The sequence below is a fragment of the Falco punctatus genome (assembly GCF_963210335.1).
Source record: "Falco punctatus genome assembly, chromosome: 8".
Taxonomy (NCBI): domain Eukaryota; kingdom Metazoa; phylum Chordata; class Aves; order Falconiformes; family Falconidae; genus Falco; species Falco punctatus.
In genome coordinates, this window is record NC_137588.1 from 46,662,992 (window position 1) to 46,685,791 (window position 22,800).

At 42.7% G+C, this 22,800-nt stretch overlaps 1 protein-coding gene across 1 annotated transcript in view; it reads left to right on the plus strand.

Annotated features, from left to right (window-relative positions):
* LOC308068795 (uncharacterized protein) overlaps positions 1–22,800 on the plus strand; it is a 185,376-nt gene that overhangs the window by 81,626 nt on the left and 80,950 nt on the right. The window lies entirely within an intron of this gene.

Below are 22,800 nucleotides of genomic sequence, written 5' to 3' on the forward strand. Positions count from 1 at the left end.
CTTCTGAATACTTTTGTGCCAACTCTAGTCTAAACAAAGTTCAGCCATTGTTTTCTTGAGTATATCCCCATCACCACCTCCAATTCAGGGATCAACAATAAAAATCAAATCCAGCTATTAGCAGGACAGTACTGTGACAAAATAAATGAAGATAGATGACACCAGCCTGTATTTCCTTGGTTTCTTGCCCTAAGAGTCACCCACCCTCCTTATTGTTCTCATTATTCCTCCCCATATTTGACGGAGATAAGTCAAACTCTCCAGGATGTTTGAAGAGTCAGTAGCATATCTGAAAGGACATTGAGGTCATGTCTGCTCATCAATGTCTGTGTTTTTCTTGATATTTAGTACATTAACATTCTGACTGACGTTTCCAGCAGCGAAGACAGAATGGCAAGTCCTGGATGTTGAGTTTATCCTTTTGGGGAAGCAGAAACTCTCAATACCCTCTCTCTGGATGAGCAGTGGAAACAATATTGATATTGGCTGAAGTGGAGACAATGTTTTAATTAAAGAAAAAAATTCAACTTTATTACAATAAAGGATGCCTGATTTAGGGGGTTCTTACTGAACATCAAGCCAGGGACTCATAGTGCTGACTCTATGTCTCTTCAATTGCCACTGAGACACAGGAAACATTCACAGTGCTATTGCCTGACTTTTTCCACCTGTGCATTGAGATTACTGCTGTTTATCAAGCCCCCAATAACTATGAACCATCAATAAAAAACTTTGAACATGTAAGAAAAAGATAGAGGGAATCTAGGCAAGAATCTTAAGAAAAAAATTACTACCAAGCACAGGGCAAAAAAAAAAAGGATTTCCAAGTTGTGATTTAAAAATCTAAAATATTTTTATACAATTTTATTGTAGTATTTCTGCTGAATGTACCCAGTTTAAAATGTTGCATGGGATGCTCATCAGTGTAGCTGCTTGAAAGGATGGAGTGACTGTGGGGCAGCTGTTCATTGACTTGGAACATCCTGAAGCCCTCTTGTTTTATTTTCTATTTCTTCAGCATTCTTGAAATATGAAAATATTTTTTTTTTAAATTGCAGTTGAAATGTAAACCTCTTTCTTCTTTCTTTTAAGCTTTAAAACTGTAAATCTTAGAAACTAGAATATTGGTTTCTGTGTACCCTCTTCAGGCAATGATGCAGGATACAGTGATACCACATGGGTACCTGGCTGAAGCGCGGTGGTCCTTCAGGACACCACGCTGGTGTCCCCAGGCTGGCCTTGCTGTGTGCAAATGCTGTGAAAAGGCACAAGGTTTACAAGGAACTGAAAGTGCATCATCAGAGGCTCTGGCTGCATTGGTACTGGATGTGACACCTGAACTGAAGTTATAATCCTTGTTTACGACCAGGAGCAATGTCTGGAGAGCAGATCTGTTGTGTGCTTCATCCAGGTTGACACAAAGCATAGGTAAATGAGGGAAAAGATACTGTGGGATGGTCTGTGGACCATAGCATCCCTGTGCTGGTGCCAGCCAGGACCAGCACCCCGGTGGAGCAGCGCACTGTGCGGATGCAGTGGCTCAAATGTACAAATAGCCACAGTACAGTGCGAGTAAGCGCGAGTAGTTTTGGAGCAGGTTTTCTCTCTGTGGGCCGTACTGTTGGCTCGCAACATCATGGAAGCTTCCAACTTTCATATCCCTATGACCCGTCTCTCATTGAGGCAAATGACAAAAACAGATTCTTGGTTTTACTGGGAGGTTGTTTTGAGTTATTGCTGCACGGAGGTAGGGGAAGTGGTAATAATTTACATGATACAGATATCTCTATATTTCTTCACTACCATTCAAAGCATGAAAGGATTTATAAGGAAGATGTGCCATTTGTCAAAGGTGTTTTTAAAATACAGTTGATCTAAGCATGCAGATAGCTCCGACTGTGTGGTGTTGTCAGGGACTAAACACTAACCTATGGCCTATGTCATCTGCTAACTTATAAATAAGGTGCTTACATCTCTATGTTTCCAGTCTCGTTCTTCACTGTCTTCACTTGGGGTCTGTTTTATCCAGGCAGATAGTGCCTGGCTTGAACACAGGAACCCTCTTGAAGGGCTTGAACGAATGCCCCCTGCCAGAAAGTGTAAGCATATTATTTCTGAATCAGTATCTACATTGTCTATAGTCTTTTCTCCACTTGTTGCAGAAATCCATCTAGAAATTGTGTTTCTCTCCATCTGTTTTGTTTTCCCACAGCTAAAGCTTGTGCAGGGGAGGCAGAGCAGCCCCTCTTCTCAGAGCCTTCATTCTCTTTTGATCCTGCAGCCCTTGGGTGCCTGATGGAGAGGTTGGACACTTGGGCATGGGGAGAAGTCCACTCAACAGCAGAAGCATTTCTGTCTCTAAGAGTGGAAGTAATTTTGCGTTTTTATTTTCGCAAATTTATTTCCCTAAGGAAATAACTCAGCAGAAAATATGCTCCTCTGAGCCCCTGGGAAGCCTTGGTGCCAGGGCTGTAAAGCTCACAGCCCCATTTCTTTAGAGAGTGTCTTCTTGGGACACTGTCCCAACAGCTGCCTAGTTTCTGGTACGGAAGGTGACATCCTGGCAGAACTGATGGCCATGGCAAAACACTGGTCTATCAGCTGGTACGTACACACAGGCAGGCATAGCGGGGAGGATGGGGCTCTATCCATGTCAGCCCCATTCCCGTTTGTGCTGTCTCATTTAATCTGGGCTGTTCAGGATTACGTGGGAGCTGGACTTAAGGCCATGAGAGAGAAGAAAGATTTGGCGTCCTGATTTGTAGAGCAGGCTTGAATGGGACATCAGATGGGAGAGTCTGGGAAACCTCTCTATACCCAGAGGGGTAGTGTCTTCTGAAGTTATTTCTGAGTGGTTACTGTAACCTGATTTGCATACAGGGGAAATAATGGTCATTACTTTTCGGGGCCAATATTTGTCAGTATTTTTAGATGTGTTCACTGGGTTAGGGAGTATCAGTCCTGGAATATCAGCAGAGCTATTTCATCCTGGTTATTGGATGCACAGCAGTGAATAAATTTGCAGTTGGGTCTCCTGTCTCTCAGGTGACAACTGCAACCACTGAGCAGCTGGTTATTCCAGAAATTGTCTTTATTTTCTCAATAATGAGAAATCTCACAGTGAATCTTAAAAAACCCCAAACATTAAAAGTTACATTAAAACTGGCGATCATCTGATTTTGTTTCAATTAACCCATCTTTTCCAGTGAAAATGATTTAATGAAAACTGATCACAGCATCACTTTCACTAGCACAACAATACAAGTAAAATAGCCCTATAGGTTTCATTTACTTCAGTTTATGGCAGGTATTTTAAAAGCCCAGCCTTGCCCTTCACAGGGAAATAAAAATGAAGAGTTGCGATTTCCAAAGTTAATGATGCACCAGCCTGGTGTGTCAGGGCTTAACCGTGTAAGCCCTGTAGGGCTGGAGCAGGGAGCTAACTGCCTGGCTGCTCCGAGGAGGTAACTTTGCTTCCTGGAATGGTTTTATTTCACATGAATTCAAACGATAAGCAGTCCGTTGAGGAAGCTGTTGGGCCAAACTCTGCAAAACGTGCTTGTGCAATTAATTCTGCTGTCTCCAAATGATCGGGGAGCAGAGCCATACGCAGCAATCCTTTCTGTTGAAGTAGCATCTGCACATGTACACAGAGCCGTCATGTGCTGGGCAGGCAGCCAGCGTGTCCTGCCGGTGCTGAGGCTGTATGCCTGATGGCGTCAGGACTTGGATCTAGATTCGTATAATTATGGCTCACCAAAGGGCAGTGCCTTCTTGAATAATAATGAAATTAAGCACAGGGTTAAAGCTAGAAGCATGCACCAGCACTTCCCTGCTTCATAAATAAAATCTACTGAATGAGATGTTAAAAGGTTTTCTTAATAAGGATGAGATGTTAACTCCCACAAGGAACAAGAAAAATATGGGAAAAAAAACAAAACGGAAAAAAACCCCACCCCAAAACCACTCAAAAACTCAGGGTAGATTCTATCATTTGAACCATGTGTTGAAACAGTTCCCCAGAGCACCGGATGAAATAATACCTGTCAGACCTGGTACCTGGGGAGGCAGTGATGCACACTGCAAGGTGTCACAGTGTCGGGGGGTGTATGTACAGTGCCCCGTGTAAGTCACTCTTATGTGTGCCCCACGGGAATATGTGTTGGGTGTGCTGGTTTGCCTGGATTCACTTTACAGCTCTTATCACAGAGATTAATTAGCTCCTGAGCTTAAACAGTGGGCTTTGCAGCCCTAGCAAAAGCTTTGGGAGAAGCAGCAGCTCCCAGGTAGACCTTTATTCATAAACAGATTTAATAATATGGAATAGCATGGAGAATGTTTCATTTAGCATGCCTGCCTTCTACAGTTTCCTTTTTTCCTACACAAACCCCTGGAAGCCTAAATTTCTCAATTTTTTTTTCAAGTGCAAACTAGAAAATTTAAGTGCAAACCCCAAACGCTTTTATCTGGAAGTGCTGCTAATATGTTAGCTCTGGATGAGCTGCCTCATGCGTGCTTTTATTTCTTCACAGACGGGACTTGTGAGTGCAAGTTGCTTGTCCCACGAAGCACCCATAGCCAAGACAGGGCAAGGGGTTGCACCATGGGAGGTGGAGCTATCTGAACCCCAAAAGGATGTGGATGCTCAAGGCTTGGAGGCAACGGGCTGGCACACCTCCAGGTGCCCAGGCTCTCTTTCTTGGCAGCCCTGGGGATAAACAAAAAGCAGCTGAGATCCCTCCCTTAGTCTGCATTCCTTGTCTTATCCCTAGTCCTGGCTTGTTCACGCTACTGAACCTGCATGGGGCAAGACCACGCAGGATAAGCATCCTAATTACAGCAGAGAGAAAGTTCTTCAAACAAAGTGAATTACAGTAATGAGACTATTTCTCTTTCTGGAAGCACTCCTTTGCAGAGAGCCAGGTGGGGAGCCTCGGTGGTATGGACACAAGGGCTTCCTTGGGGGGCAAAGCTAGTGAGACCTCTTGGGGCTTTGCATAAGCTCCTCCAGTGCCAAAGGACATTTTTATACAAGCTGACAGTTGTGTTTCTCTCCTTTCCCCTCACTCTCCAGTTTTCACAGGGGAAAAAATAATATCCGTATTTATTTATTTGGGGGTTTCTGCAGCTGTGAACATATTGAGAATAGTTGCAAAAATATCCTCTCCAGGATCTGCACATGCAAAGCAGTGTGCACCAGAGGGAAGCAGGGGGCTTGTCTATTATTAATCGTAATACCCATCAAAACTTGTGCGATAAGGAGCATTGCTTGGGTTTTTCAACTAATTTGTCTGCTGTTCACTGTTTACTCAGGAATCTGGTTTAAAACCCTATGCGGTAATATAATTGACTGAAGAACCATAATGTAACCAGAAAATGAATCAGAAGGAATTATTTTACAAACCCACCACTTAACTGCAAGTCAGTGGCAACCCGCAGTGGCCCTTCTCATCTGCTTATCTTCATTATGGCATTAGAGATACTGTCTGCTCTGCCAGGCTTTTCCTAACCCCACATTCACAAACATCCTCTTTCTTTTTTTCCTTTTTCCTTGAGATAAATGTAGCGTTCTGCTAATATCTGAACCTTTTATTAGAGAAAGGGAATAATAAATTGATGCCAGTGAATAAATAGAAGTTTTGATAATCCTTGTGCTGTTCACCTGTTGAAATGGACCTCAGGGGAACAAGGGGCATAGCAGGAGAAGGTTGCAATTTCAGTTGATCTGAGGGTCAGCTTAACACAGCATCACTTGTATAAATGAAATTGTGCTGATCTCTTCTATCTGAGAATCTTTCTCTTGGCTCCGCTGTCCCAAGACACTAAGAACCTTCTCTGCAGTGAAAACTGCTGGGAGCTGCCCATGCCGGCCAGTCTTATAATTCTCAAGTACTGAGGCATCACTGGTAACAGACTGTGTTTGGGAAATTTGGACTCTATTGAAAAAGAACAGAATATTCATGTTTCAGAAATATTTTTTCCAACTCTTGACATTATTTGTGGTAGCCGGAAGAACATGAAAATACTGGGAAAGGATCTTTAGTACAGGCAAAGGTATTCAATGTAGATGCTATTTTTTTCTCTTCAATGGAAAATGTGTGCAGATTGTACATTTTAAATCACAGATTACTGTGAAAATGGATATGTTGACTTAATTTAATTTAAGACAGGCAGGTTCAACTTAACTCTGTACCTAAGTTGAGAGAGTTTTGAATTAACTTCACATGCTGCCTATCACTGGTGGTGTCTTGGGTATATTATTCTGGGTGACTCACCAACACCACGGACAGTGTTAAAGCCAAATATACTTTCTTTTAAAATCACTAATCCATTTTCTTTGCCATTAATTGCCACAGTGTTTTAATATGTGTTGTTCTTCTGGCCTGCTCCCCGAGCGTTTCAGGGGCCAGCTGCATGTGTGTCGATTACCAGCTATCTTCTCTCCTCTGCAGCCATCCTGACAAGAAACCACATCTGAATTTGTTCCCTTTTCACACCACCACCTGAATTCTGCTGTGACTCCATTCCAGTTACAGCTAAATCTGTGCAAGAATTGTGAAAAATTCAGATTTTTTGAATCCAGAATTAATGCTAAATGTCCAACTCCACTGTTGATGTCAGATTCAGAACAACTGTAAATACATTGTGAAACAAGTCATTTTTCAAGGCTCAATTAGTGTGATTCATCAGTTTCTGTAGGCTTAGGGTCTGACTGAGTTTTTAACCATAGTTCAGAGTAAGTGTTGCACTATGAATGTGTCCCCTCCCCTGACAGTACAATATTCTTGTCAGCAAAGGGAATGAGAGAAAGAAAATGATGCAAAACTGAAAAAACGTTGGGTTTTCTTGAGCTGGTCAGCGAAGTACCATTTGCTAAGTAGTAAAGACCGTTTGCTAATCCGTTGCCATCTGCCTTTATTACTTCAGCCCACTCAGCTAGGCACTGCAACAGCCACTTTATTGCATGTATTATACCAACTTTAAATCCTGCACTGAACAATTGTGTGTTTTATTTAATCTTTATTTTTAATAGAGACCGAGGACATGCAGCTTTGCTGTACTGGAAAGGCTATGGGTCCTGTGGATTTAGCATTTTTCTGCAAATTTTGCTCTATTTTCCAGATTTATAACTTTTTTTTTTTAGGTTCCATAGCTCATTTGGTTGCCAGCATTACTAGAAGCTTCTTGATGTAAATCAACCCCATTGCTGTCTCCCTGAGTCTGGAGACCAACTAAAACAATAGCACCAAGAGGTGTGAATTTCCCCCCTTCATCTTAATAGACTGTTAACTTCAAAGTCTACTTGTGACCACTTAAAGGCTTAGTGTTAACCTCTCCTGCTACAGGATGTCCAACAAATGCACTTGTTGTCCAGCCCCATATGGACATACCAGATGTTCCTTCCACTACAGTGGACATTCCAGAGGAAATTGCTGCTGGCGGTGTGGTCCAGCAGCAGGACAGGGGTAAGAGGCTGGGCCAGTCCAGCCGAGGCCAGTAGTGGTATTCTTTTTGAACTGCAGATGCTGGCTTTATAAGCTGTCTCCAGCAATTCCTTTTGTGAACTACCACTCCTAACCATTTTTCCAGATTCCATAGGGTTGTTGCTGAAATTGCTGAGCAATTTTTGTTCATCTGCATCCAATATTGAGAACTTTTAACAAGTCGTGGAATATTTTTTTTTCCCCCTGGGCAGAGAGAGGGGACGATTTTCAGACATATTTTCCTCTCTTTTTCTGTAGAAATAAAGACAGGCATTGACTTATGTTTGTGCAAGGCCATCTATTTAAAACAGATCCAAAAGGACTTTGACATATGTAGGTAAGAACAAACTTTTCTAAACAATAGCAAAAGTACAAATCACATGCTCTTCTTCCTGTTACACTCCCATTTGGCCCTGTCTTGCTATATAAAGGACACTTGTTTTGCTTCCTCCTGAGGTGCCAAAAGAGAAAGTTACTTTACCCACCTACATATGCCTTAGAACTACTTTTTATTTATCAAGAGTAATTCTAATTATCATACTGAAAATCACTGTAGATTTTCCCCCAAAGCATGTCTTTCCACAGCTTCCATCTGCATAATTTCAGGCACTTCTTAGGTATTTCCGACTTGCTCCTTTTGCTCTCCCCTTCTCAAAACCAGAGAATCACAGAATCATGTAGGTTGGAAAAGACCTTTAAAATCATCAGGTCCAACCATTACCCCAGCTCTGCCAAGCCCACCACTAAACCATGTCCCTAAGTGCCACATCTAACATGTCTTATGCATGATCTTACTGATAAAGTCAAAGACTGAAAACTTACAGTATGATCTCTCCTTCTCTTTGGGGTATCTGTCTTTCTCCTACTTTGAGTCTCTTCTGCTTCTTTCCTGTCTCAGAAATAGCAGCTGCATTTTGTTGCCCTCTTCTAAGCCTTCCTTTCAGCTCCATGATACAGTTTTATTCCTCACTCTCCTGTGGGTAAAGGGATTACTGTGTCCCATGCTTTTTTTCCTCAAGTTCTCGGTTTTTCTCTGGATATTTACGTTCAAGGCTCCTTATATATTTTGTGTCCCTTTTCATCCTAGGTACTGTCTAGTCAGTTCCAGCTTCTTGCTGTACAGTCTCATATCTTTAAAAGTCACTTTCTAGCTGAAACTCAGAATCAGAGATTCATCATCACCCTTCATGACCTACCATTGGATTTGGTCCTTGATCTCTCACTATTCTCACTCTAGTTCTCCATTCTTACATTTGTCAAAAAGTAATGCAGTTTCTCTCTGCAGAACATCTCCATGGTAGAAATACTGCCTGGCATCTACTCAACTGAACTTTGATCCATCCAGAGGGTGATTGCTGTACAGATCTTCCCCGCTTGGCTCTCGAGGACACTGTGGCCTCTCACACCTACTCTGACTGCAGAAAGTAGCTTTTCTTTGGTGCTTACAAAAATCCTAAAAACGTTTATCAATGCACCGTGCAACAGCTTGCAGCAGTGAGTAGTATTACTCATGTTGTTCCCTTTTTGTCTGTGCTCACTTTTTGCCGGTGGTCTTACATGTAGTCCTTCATAAAATAAGTCAAACCAAGACTTGGAAGCCCTTCTTTCATTTAGTGTTGGCAAAGTACAGTGCAGCTGTTGCCCGTGATGAGGACAGCCTTGGGATAGAGGACTGCAGATGGTACGGTGGACTCTGCGTTGTTCCCTCAGACATGTTTGTACTCAGTGCTTCATGTGGCCCCACACACGTGGAGAGAAAGGAGGTGATCTTGCAGGAGAGGGGTGTGATGGGGGCAGCCGTGGTGGCCATGCTCCTGCTTCTGGTTGCCCAGATCTCCCTCTTGCAGTGGTGTCATCAGGGAGGGGAGGTAGGAGAGCACACCAGCATCAGGAATGTGTGGGTTTAGCCTTTGTAAATTTTTGGGGAGCTCACTGGAGTCCTGAACTGAAATCCCATTCTGCAGGAAGCATCAGACTCTCTCACATGCTTGGATAACGAAGAGGTTCTGGTCCCCTGTGTGGATGGATCCCACAGAAGCACTGTCTTATTGTAATTCTCTTAACACATCTTGTTATTATTTGTGATAGTTAAAAGGCAGAAAGATCATAGCCTGATTCTCATAAACATGATTGTATCTGTCAGTCTGGCAGTTAATAAATTGTCTCTTGATCTGGAGTCATTCTCAGAGAATACAGAAACCCACCAGGTCCTTTTCACATCTTCTTTTCTGGCTTCACACATAGTGTCAGAGCTCAGAGAGGGGTGGCAGAAAGCATCAGGTGCAGGGTACCACAGTGACATTTCCAGCTAGAACTGCCTCGTATTCCTGAAATTGTTTTCTTAGGAGTCAGTTGGTTGTGTAATTTCTTCCTTCTTTTTTCTTGATGGTTATGATGATCTCTGTTCTGTGTTTATAATAACGTGTGTTTACTAATAGTGTGGTGGCATGCCACTGCCAAGCTGCTTCTGCTAACAATAAAAAAAGGGAAAATTGATATTTATGGAGACTTGGGGGCTGGCCGGGCTGTAGCTCTTGATTTTTATTGTAGCTGACTGCAAACTTCTCAGACACAAGAATCTGTATCTCATTGTGGAGAGCTGGTTTCCATTTCAATCTGGGTCCCATTATTAGGGTTTGGTTTACATTCTGTAAGGTTAGCCATGTGCGGATTCACACAAACAAATATGTAATTTATGTCTGTAGCTTTCACTTGTGGTATTTAAACCTCCACCTATTTGAAATGTCTCTGGAAGGGGATAAGAGAAACTACAATGTTCCTCATTCTAATGGATGGATATGTTGTATAGCAACAAGCAGTCTAATAAAAATAGTTTGAATTAATTTCCACCCTCTACTGAGCCACCAGGGCAAGAGTGAGTCGTGTTAGGGAAGAGCTTTACAGAAGATGTGAATCGCCACTGCTCGTGCTGCATATCTCTTGTGGCTACACACAGGACCCTGTCTCCAAGATTGTCACCACCCAGCGTGCTTCCCCAACATCAGCTACTGCTTGGGGATATCTTCATGCCATCCAGTGAAGTTTTCAGGTTCAGGGTTTTTCATATTTGGACAGCCTTTGCAGTGGTTCCTGGTCAATGTAAGAGAAAACATTAATTCACAGAAAAGCTCTTGGTCTCTGGGAGCAAGCCAGTTCCATTTAAGCCAAGATTTCACCCTGGATGATCAAATCCACATTGGTAGAGGTGGGATACTGGACTCCTAACCATGCACGGTTATCAGGTGTTGGGATGGGGCTTCTTTTAAAAAGTACCTCTAAGCAGAGCTACATGTCTGTGGACAATTGACTTCCTTTGGAGGAATGCCTTATGCCAAGGAGGTGACTTGGCAAGAGATTTAAGCATTTCTAGGCGAGATGCCTGGTCGAAGGCAGTTGGCACTGTCTGCCTTGGAGCTAGGGCTTTCCTTGACGCTGCAGACAAGGACAAGGGGAGTCGTGCTAAAAGCAAAAGACATCATTCTGTTTTTCCCTTGTATGAGTAGGGTCTGCTTCTTCAGCTCCGATGGAGAACTTGGTTCACTGCCAAGCTGAATCCTACAGCTTCCGTTCACCTCTTAGGTATTGCTAATGATGTCTCCTTCCTTTGTTGTTGTTTGTTTGTGTTTTTTTTTTTTAATTCCATGCAAGCAGGAGTTGTATAACTCCCATCTTTAGGTTTTTGGTTTCCCCTGTGACTGCTAACACAAAATACTCAGAGAAGAAATGGTGACTTGACCTTTATACTGAGCACTCAGGATTGTGACAATGTCTGAGTAAAGGGGACTAGTTAGAAAAGGACTTTTTTCTCTGAAGTAAAACTATTTCCTTGAACTTTGTGGTAATAGGGTATTTGATTGTCCTCCCCTGAGTCTCACACCAGTACCAGCCCAGCATTACTGCCAGTCATGCTGCCGACAAAGAAACAGGCTGGTGAGAGCAGACGCTTTCTGTGCAAACTCTCCTGCTCCAATGTATATTGTGCCGTGTCAGACACAAGATACATTTATATCTTCTCCTACCAGTTAGTCTGCATAATTCAAGTGATAGAAACCGATTCTTTTAATGCTAAAAGTTATGCCAGTTACATATTATTTGATTATGAGTTTGAGTCTCTCACCATTAGGGGGAAAAGGAGAACAGTATTTTAGAAGTAGTGGGTTGCCCTGCAATACAGCTGTGTTATTGTGCATCTTACACACATGAAAGTTTTAACAAGCTTAACGAATTTAAGCTGACTTCTTGAGAACTTAACTGTGCAACTCTATAGTCTCTAGACAAAGTTGTATTACAAGAACATGTAAACATCATATGTCTGATTTGTCCTTTTCCAGTCCTACATTTTCTCAATTACACGGGTGCAGAATATGCACTCCACTTTCAGTTCCCATACAGTTTTCATTGAATCCCACTTCATAACCACATTGAATAAATGAAATAGAAAGTATGTCTGTGTTTGGAAAGTATGCTGGTTTTCTTACCTGGATTCATAGTTTATATACACATATGATACTAACCATATTAAAATAATAAAAAATTAATATGAAAACCTTTTTTGCTTAGGGAAGAAAATCATGACTCAGCTACAGAACAAATGAAACTTACATTTTACAAAAGGCTGAAAAATGAGCTTCAAAACAAGTTCAGAGGTGGCAGTAGCCTTGAATTTTGAACATTGTGTGGTGAAGCGTTCTTCCTGTGGGCATGCTGAACCAAACAATATTAGCTTTTGTTGTCATCTTGGGCTAAGACTTCAGTGAGGACTTTGCTTGAGAAGTGCTGCTGCTTTTGCAGTGTTAAATGCATTACTGTTTATGGCTCTGAAATTTGTTTTGCTTCTCAAACAAGAGCTTCATATTTGCATTGTTTTTAATATTAACATGGGGTTTGAAACGCTATCCAGACCCTCAGTGAACATGAGCTGGCATAACTACTTCAGTGACAGTGGAGAGAAGCGTTAGCACATATGGATCCTGGCACTTGGCTTGTTCCTATTGTATAAACTGATGACAGTACGAGCTGCTTTTAAGGAACTCAACTTTTTCAGCAGCTAGACTCGCCATGCCCACCAAAATCTGTTCCATAGATGTGTTTGTTACCTCTGGATTTTGCCTACATGTCAGATTCAGAGAGGTAGTGAGCCATCATATGAGAAAATTTTTCCAGGTGGGGATAGTATCTCCCCTCCTTCCTATTGCCTGCTCCCTTGCTGCTTTGTGACCCCTCTTGCTATGAAGCCGATTTCATAATATCCTTACAAGAGGTGCTCCCCTGAGACTGTGACTCACCTCTTCACAGCTGTTGGCATCTTCTGCTGGCAGCCAGGGCAGGCTGAGGGAGGGAGATGCTCCCAGAGACAGCCTCTCCGACAAAGCTGTAGAGAAGAGAGAGTTAATAGAAGGGAGTGGATTCTGTGTTTGGAAAAAAATTTAAAACATTAGGTTGCTGCTAGTAATTTATTACACCCGGACTGTGTTCTTACTGCAGAACCTCATAAATAATATTTCATGTAAGATTTCCAAGGATGAAGTGAGGAATTTTAAGGACCAGACTGAAGGAAGCATATTTGTATCATCACCGTCTTTAATTCACTGCTTTTTGTAAGCTAGTAGAAGATTGTGGGTTCAGGGACTACTAATAAATCCATATTCTAATACCTTGGGATGCTCTGAGGGTTCACTTTTCAGTAACATAAGTAACACTTATGCATGAGAGTTGTAAATTAAAGGCAAACCAATTTTTGCTGATAGAAATTCTCGTAGTGGGAGAGTGAATTACATCAGCTAACTGTCTGGTTTTTGGAGAGTAAGTGACACCAGCTTGGACCCCTGTGCTTTCCTGAAGTGACAGGGTAAATCTTCAGCTGGAAGAGGGGATGCAATTCAGGTGGAGTCAGGAGAGCCATGGGCACTGGCACGAGCTGAGGATTTGTCTCAAGCTCATCTTCCGTGTTCAAGTAAACTACACTGCGCAGCATCTTTTAACTTCAGGGACTGTTAGTATTCCAGCTCCAGCTGGTAGGATATACAAGTTATATCAGCCACCCTATAAAAAACAAACTTCATGTTGTGGTAGGGAGCTGTCCCGTTGAAACCCAAAGGGATGCTCCAGTGCAGAACTGTGAATGGTTAGGACTGAGGTACTGTAGCGGGTTTGCGTGGCAATTTTTTTGTAGTGGGGGGTGGGGGTATGGGGGTGGCTTCTGTAAGAAGCTGCTAGAGGCTTCCCCTACATCTGATGGAGCCAATGCCACCAGTTCCAAGATGGACCCACTGCTGGCCAAGGCAAATAGCGACAGTGGTGTAGTGCCTTTGGGATAACATATTTAAGAAGGGGGAAACCCCCAAACCTGTGTAACACCAGCAGCAGTCAGAAGAGAGGAGTGAGAATATGTGACAGCAACCATTCTGCAGACACCCAGGTCAGTAAAGGAGGGGGAAGGGAAGGGGGAGGCTGCACTCCAGGCACCATGAAAGGGACCCCCGGTGGAGCAGTTCATGGAGGACTGTCTCCTGGGGAAGGACCCCACACTGGAGCAGGGGCAGAGGGTGAGGACCCTCCCCTGAGGGGGAACGAGCAGCAGAGACAGCGTGTGAGGGACTGACCCCAGCCCCGTTCCCTGTCCCCCTGTGCTGCTGGCAGTGGGGGAAGAAGAGAAAATAAGGAGTGAAGTTGAGCCTGGGAAGAACAGAGGGGTGAGGGGAAGGTGTTTTGCGGATTTGGGTTTATTTCTCATTACCCTACTCTGATTGTGGCTGGTAATAAATTAAATTGACTTTCCCTAGCAGAGTCTGTTTTGCCTGTGACGGTACTTGTTCAGTGGTCTCCCTGTCCTTACCCCAACCCACAAGCCTTTCACTATACAGGCCCATAGGATATGAGGGAGTTGACACTATCCTCCTTTATGGGATTTTGGTACTCTTTCTAGAGAGAGCACAGCCATGAACTCACTCAATGTACCTCCAAAGGAGGGCTTTTTTGTCTCACTATTTTTCTTAAAACTTTTACAAGTATCCTCGTCTCAGTGTGAGTTTTCAATGGGTATTTATACATAGCAGTTGACAGCAGTGTCAAACTACGTTATGTTTTTAAACACAGTTCCCACAATAGGGTAATGTTGTCTTGGTTTAAAAATAGGACAATTAATTGCTAAGGTGATCAGATTTCTAGAGGATTGTTGTGGCTGAACTTTGGAGTGTTGAGCACATTGCAGGGTGTGCTGTTGGACCCAGGCTGTGTTCTGTGAAGCATTGGATATGCTGAGTCACCAAAAGCATATGGAGAATATATGTTGAGTGTCTCAATCTCCTAGCAGCAATGGTCAAGAAGTTACTGAAGTTAAAGAAATGAAATGGGGGCAAATGAAAGCACAAGAGGAGGAAGGGAGTATTTTCTCTTTCCCTTTATTGTTAAGCAGGAATGGCATTGGCAAGCATGACTTTTACTAATGCAAATCCTTTCAGCCTAAAGTAAATCCAAGCACTTTGCAAACTACAGTCTGTCTCAAGATTACTCTTCAGTGGAGAACATTGCCATGCAAAAGTGTAGGTGCAGTGTTATGGGAACTGTCTGTACTAAAATTATTTTGCGTATCTCTGGAATCACATCTACAACACAGACTGAGGCACTGGGTCCTACCTGGTGATTGTGTGTCTTGCACCGAAGCCTGTGTTGTGTTTGCTGCACTGCAGTTGCTCTCTAGCCAGCTGGAGAAGAAATGGTCTTCTCCATTCTCTTTCTCGAGAAAATATGTGTCTACCTGAACAGCAGGTCATGTTAGGTTGTAAAAAAATAAAAGCAGGAATGCCACCTTTTAGCTTGACACAGAAGTGGTTCCCAGCAGCTTGGGATGGGAAGGATTACATCTGGAAGGGGACCTGCCATGAGGATACAGCTGAACGTTGCACAGTTGCTCAAGGTACTGAAGGCAAAACTTCAGCCAAGATACTCAGCAAAACTCTTTGGGTTTTGTTGTCACAGATGTTCTTTGTTACCACAACTGATCAGGTGCTGATTTTTTTCCCCAAACCATCATCAGGATCATGGGCTCCCCTTGCCAGACTGGGAACAATTGCTCAGTCCCTCTTCAGGAGGGGAGGGTCATCTATAGAGTCTATACTGACTCTGTTGGCCTCACTGGCAAACCCTGATGCAAAGACTGCCCCAGTATTTGACTGATCAGATCCCTTTTATGACCCAGTGGAACCTGTTCTGCTAATGCCATACAAGCATGTGGTGAATAAAAGCACGTTTTATATGTCTCATTGGGAAATATTTTTTGGAGAGGATAGCTGCCTGGATTCATACTGCATTTGAAACTTCACATATGTTGGGTTAGTTGTCATTAATGCAAATGAGAGGTCATTGCTCCCAGGCTGGATAAAACATAATCGTTACAACCAAGAGAACTGAAAGAAGTAGGCTGTCTTCCCCAGAGGAATCCAGGAAGATTAGGTTAATAACATAAGGTGTGTTGGCTGGAGCAAAGCTTAAAATAAATTTTGTGGGTTTTGCTTTCACACAATGTAATTGCATGCATGTACACGGTTCTTGTTGGGAGAACTGTGGATAAATCCCTGTCTGGATTGTTTGTCTCTGTGTCAGAGTCTGGCAGTAGGTTTTATGAAATCTGGTGTTGCATCTCATGCGCCGTTCTTCATATGAATATTAGTGCATGAAACTAAAATACACTTTTAATGAGCATTTGAGTGAATATAAAAGTAAACCCAATAGAAGCATAAGCACAATTAAAATGAATTTGTAAATTGGGGAAAAGGAGGGGGAAGGGGGGAATAACTAATATTTGCAGTTCTTGCCATGATTGTCAGATGTTCATTTTGATGACATATGTGAAATGTAGTGGCAACCTGCATCTAAATGCATCAAAATTAGTTGGAGAGACATGGCTAAGTGCCATGCACTGCTCAATTGCAAAAACACCAATCTGCACATCTGCCTTGCAGTGTGCCGTGAGGGGGAGCGGAGGGAGGCTGCCAGCACTGCAGATGGGTAGCTGGCTTTCCTTTCCCACGTTGTGACATACCTGGGGCATGGTCACTGGAGCACTACATTTTTTTCTTCTAATAATATGCCTGCTTACATGGTGCTTCAGCATGTGTCAGCACGTATGATGGTTTGCTTGACTCTGTGCAAGCTGGCATTTTTAAGAGTATCATCTATTCTCAGCAGTTTTTAAAATATCTTTTCACTCTGTTATATGCATGTCATTACCAAGAAGCTAACTGAATCCCCTGGGCAGAGTATCCCTGCAATTGCTGGGACCTGATATTATTCTGTAGTGTAGTCTTGGTGCGGTTCCACAGAGTTTGTCCTAATAGATAGGATAAATGTTTGGCAGCACCATCTGGAACTTTCTGGAGGCAGGTCACACTGGCTTTGCAGACAGTCCACAGTGCAGATAGTTACCACCTAGCGTCTCCTCTGCCAAACTCCCATGTCCCTCTTGTGTTGTTCCTCTCCATCACTATTACCCTGAGAACAGTAACAAAAATAGCATTTGTTTTTATAGCAGAGCCTCCCACCCAAACCAAAATGAGGATTCCCTTCTGCAAGTCCTGTAGCCTAGGGACACTTCTCAGATGGGCTGTGTTGTGCTGGGACAGAGTTCCCACACCCACCACTGACCCTTCAAGAAGTTACAGGTGTAAAGAGTCCCCGAGTTACCTCCAAAACACATTGAAACTTCTGTAATTCTGCCCTGGATGAGGTCATTCTTGTTTATGGATTTCTCTTAAATTAAATTTCCATTGCCATTTTCACAGGTACATGTTACCGTGATAGGCACAAACATGCAAAAAGATGGCATGCTCTTGTCTTTAAAGATTCTGGCGTGTGTGTTCATGGAAAGAGGTCAGGTCATCCTAGAAGCATGCTTCCTATTTGCCTACATCAAAAATATTCCTGGATGAGAGAGTCATCACTGCTTCACAGAGACCTTGTGTCTAAAGAGATGTCATTCCTCGTGGCCGTGAAATGCCCTTTCAGGACGCGGATGACTTCTGCAGAAACCTGGTGAGGAAGAGCCTATAGATAGTGGGCAAAAGACTCCTGGGATAATGGAAAAGAGCTCTGTCACTTTGCAGGCTTACCAGAACCGAAAGAGTTCCTTGGGATATTGCATCTTTTAGCGTAGGTGAGCGCCTTCCTCTTCCACCCAGTAACAGGACTGTAGGTGATGTGTTGTCACAATGTTGTAGACCAGGTAAGTCAGGCCTTTTTTTTGTTTGGTTTGTTTTTTTGGAGAGCAAGGGAGGAACTGGAAGGAGCAAGGATGAAGGAGATGGGAAATCATTTTGCCTTTCTCGTAGCATTGGCTAGGAACAGGTAATGTGCCTCAGGGCTGGAGATGTAAATTCTTAGTACTTTCCTGAAAGTTTGTGACATCCCGCAACTATGGCAGGTAAAGCCCAGCAGCACAAGTTAAAAGAATCAAAAAGAAATTGACTTCACAAGATGTACTATCACCTGTGGCCAAAGGAAAACCAAAGCTTTCAACAAATATTTGTTTGCTATTTTCTGTCTTCTTCAATAGGAAACAAGCAGAACCTTTAAAAGCAAGCTGAATCCTGTGGTAATTGAAATGAGACCTAATCCATGCCTTGTGTCCTGTGACAGGAGCATTATAATGATCTGCTATTAAATGCAAAAGAAATGTGGACCCTGTTGCTTTGTACCCACCCTTTATCTGTCTTTAGTCATCTGTGTCTACATCAGTGCCAAAAGGCAATAGCATGAAAACAGAACTATGCTTTTCTTAATGCAAGTGCTCCCTGAAACTCATGGAAGAGACACGTTGATGTATAGAAAACTTAGGAACCCAGGAGCATGAAAATCCCATCCTGGATCAGTCCAAGGGTCTACCTAGTCCCCATCTCTAACAGAGGGGGAGTCTGATGAGGAAGAACATTTGAAGCTTCATTTATTTTCACAAATAGGACATTCAGCCAATTTTTTTTTTTTTTTTTTTTTTTTTTTTAGTTCTTGAAGGATAACTTCTAAACTATTGTCCAGTGCCAAAGAAAGCAGAGCAGTGTTTTCCATCAATCTGCAAGAGGTCTGATTGAATTCACTAGTACTATCTACCTGTCCAAATGAACAGGCATAACAGTTTCCAGTATTGGAGCCTCCAGAAAAGTTCATGCTCCACAACTATGGAGATAATATGATGGCTGGAAGGGAATTTTGACTTCTTTAATGTTACTATTTTAGAAGCACCTTGGAGAATAGATTTAATAAATGTGAAATGGCCCAAAACTTGCCTCTTCCCCCAGACAAAGGGAACTTTTTTCTGCAGTGAGGTGAAGTTATTGCTAACAGGAATATATCCTCTTCTAGACATGCGTCTCCACAAGGCAGTGATGGACACATTTGAATAATTTATTTATAAGAGATTGTCTTCTGCTGCCAGATTCTTAACCCTCAGGCATATAATTATACTTCCCTAATTAGCACAGAGGGTGGGGGGAGTTGATTTTGCATGTGCTTGGAAACATGGGGGCACCAGATGATGAAAATCCAAGTAACTCATTGAGGGCTCCAAGTTAGGCGGTGAAGGAACCTGGCTTAGAGTAGTGCTTGCTGCTTCTGCTGGTTCTCTAGAGTATGTACTTAATAACTTCATGGGCTTACTCGAAGCTGAGACTCATGGGACCAAGAACCAAACTGCTTTCTAGGTCAGCTTCCCTGGTCCCTCATCTCCTGCAAGCTACCTTTAAATCATGCAGCTTCGGGCATCCTGAAATAACATTAGACATATCCAAGGAGCCTTCAGGCCTCCTAGACATCTCAGTGAGCGACAGCAGAGGTTATACTTTTTGGAGGGATGACTCACATGCTTGCCATGGGCAGAGAACCAACTATTCCGTGGACTAAGATCCCCTGCAAGCTTGCCAAGCAGAAAAATTGGCTTTAACTATAAAGGTAGCTGGTAGCCTGCCCTTCAGTTGGAGGTAAGAGGAGTTGGAGAGCTGCCACTGTAGGAGCATACTTCAGAAATAGGGACAGAAATGAGGAAAATGTTATAATGGAGAGAAAATGCCAGTTAAGGAGCCTGTTATAAACACCTTAGAAGGCTCAGCAATGTAAGGCTCAAGCACTAATAGCGAGCAGCAGATCTCATGGCTAGCTAACAAAAGGAGGGAGGCTTGGCAGCAGGTTCTGGATAAAAGTTTATTAAGAAACATACTTTTTAACATCCAATTACATCATGTTATTTCCAAAACATAGAAATCTATCTCTGGGTTTAACGAGCAATTTAGTAACATGGATGTATCTGCAGTTTTGCTTCTGAGGGAATTGGGAATTGCTTCCTCAGTCTAATCCCAGGGATCGCTTCTTTTCATGCAGCTTCCTGGAACACTGTGAGGCTCCAGTCGCTGCGTCATTAGATCTGCTTCTTACAGAAAACTTTAATCAGTAGATCCCACTGTGGTCAGTGTCTTCTGCTGAGTTTCACAAGTGGAAGAACTGAGGCACACAGTAGGAGGGTAGAAGAACAGGTGAGATGCTCTTCAGTACCGGCTCCTTAGAAATTGGGGGGTTGTCAGCTCCCTAGCAAAGCTTTGTAATTTTGGTTTCTGAGGTTGCATTTATTCTGCCAGCTTACACTGCCACACAGATCCACAGAAAGTCAAATACTTCGATCCTTCGCATTACCTACATGTTGATTCTCCCTTGGCTTCCCCGCGTGCCATGCCATGGCCAGTACCCGGGGACAAGGAGCGTACCAGAAAGCCCAAGTGCTGCATGGTTTGGACGTGGCTACTGCCACTGTGGCCAGGACTGGCTCATCAGGCAGGAAAACTTGGATACGTGGAGTCTGGTCTTGCTCTGACCCTGCAGGCAGCATGGGCACAGATAGCTTCAGCCATCTGCTTCCAGCATCTTCAGCTTGACACTGTTGAGGTGAAGTTTGGTGTAGGCTGGACAGCACAAGATTTCGGCACTGATTTAGTAGAAAACACGTTACCGGTGGGATTCCCCTGGGCTGTGTTTTTATGACATGGGACTTGGTGGGACCAGATATGCTGCCATTTGCTGCGGGCAGGGTCCTTGCTGGCACCAGACATGCATGAACTTGGTTCATTCCTTCAAACAATGCCTTTTTCAAAAGCACGTGACCTGTCCTTTTGCATAATAAATACCATTTGGGAGTTGTTTCCATCGTGATTGGCTTCTAGAACCAATTATCTTACAAATCCTTTTTTTAAAGGTCATCGTAACTTTTCTGCCTTTTCTTTATATACAGTTGTGTGTGAGCCTTGGGTTTTTCTCAGCTTTTAGTCATTTTTGTAACTTTAACCTTCTACCTGCCTATTTTACTTCAAGACATGCTTCAGATGTCCCAGACATAATGACTTTAACAGTATGTCCTTCCTGTAAGTAGCAGTTCGCAGCGGTAAGACACCCAGAGACCAGGTTTTAATCAGCCTTGACTGAAGTCTAAAAATGATTCACTCCCGTCAGCGCTGGGCAACACAACAAACAGCTCTCCAGCAAATCACTTAAGCAGAAATATGTTGGCATGTTTCTATAGCAACTAAGGAAAAATATTTCACACAAAAGTCCATCTGCTGCAACATAGAGGGAGATCTGGCCAAGGATCCCGTTATAAATTAATCTTAATTTGAAAATTTTATTTTTGCAAACCTCATGCAGCCACTTGCACAAAAAGGCAGAACGTTAAGTGAAAGACAATTGATTTTTAGATAGAGGCTGTCAATTAATCAACAAACTCGTCATTATTTTGGGAAGCAGCGATTGTCTGAAGATGAAAAATCACAGTGCATTTCAGAGGTATTCATCTTCACTGCTGTTTACCAATCAGGCTGCATCACACCATCTTGTACGCAGTGTATTTGGAAACACACTTTATTTTTTCAAAGGAGGCTAGTAGCAAGCATCCAATTTTTTTTTTTTTAAAAACCATTTCGGTTTGATTTACTTGTAAAGAGTTACTCAAATTTATTCAACCATATAAAATGCTTTGTAGAAGCCATCAAAGTGAGGAGAGGGGGAAAAACCAATGTGATAATTTGGACTGCGATGCATTTTATTTTATGTGATGTCAACACTTCAAAGCCTATTGGAGCTGTGCTCAGGAGATCTGAAACATTTTACGGGGTGCTTGGTGTCTGTGCTACAAACCATCTCCAACTATAGATTCTCTTGCACAACATTTGCATGCTGCTGCCAGTGTTTCTTTCTTCCTCACTAGCTGCTTTCTATGTCTCCGCTGGCAGTTTTACATAGTCCCCAAAAATAAATCTAAAAAAATAAAGAAACAAGAACTTTCGTCCAGTCAGGGAGCGTGTAGACCAGTGTCCCAGAAGGTGTGCCAGGTCTCCAAGGGCTGTCTCCAGGGGAAGGGAGTTCCAGCTGGAGCAGGCTTTCTCACCTGGAGCTTTTTATGAAAGGCTAGACCTTAAGATACTTCAGGAAAAGGTAGGATTCTTGTGTCTTATGTCATACGTCATTACTAACATGCAATGGTATGTAAACATAGATTGATAGAGCTGGTAAGCACTGTGATGGTAGAAACATAGAGTTTCCAGCACCATAGTCGTATCACTTGCTTTGTTACCACCATTTTCCCAGGCTGCTAGCATCCTTGATGAGGAGGAAACACAGCCCGTTTCTTTTCAAGTGAATAAAGGCACTATCTGAGTGGTGGCACGTTAAGTAAACAAGTGAACATGGGAGTAGAGCTGCATATGAAGAGGAGAGGGAACATGAGAGAATGAAATGTGAGAATTGGAGGACTTCAGATGTCTTGGAAAGATTTCTTTTCTCTGTTTTATTTCTTCTATGCCTTTACCCCCTCTCTCCCTTATCACTGTTCTTACTAAGTGCCATCTTCTGCACAGGGTGGGATTGGAGGGGGAAAAAACTTCTCCAAATAAGTTCAGAATATATTTGTATTTTAAGCAGCAAACAAACACTTATTTCTAAATGAAAATTACAATATTTTTTGGGGGGGTCCTTAATAGACAGAAAACAAATGTTCCATCTCATCCTCAATGTGTTTTGAGATACCTTGCACTGATCAGTTGGAAAACAAGAAAAAAACTTCCTTAGCAGCAAGAAATGTCCAACCAAAAAAATGAAAAGCAACCAAATTACTAACATTTTTCATAATCTATTTAAACAAATTATTTTATCTGAGATTTTTGTGTTGCATAATGGTTACTACTACTGTTTATTAAGTTGTTGGAAAAGAAGAAAATTGGGCCCTTTTGCAATGAAAATTACACCTCTGTCTCCCCCCCTTTCCCACCCCCCGCCCCCCCCCCCCCCCCCC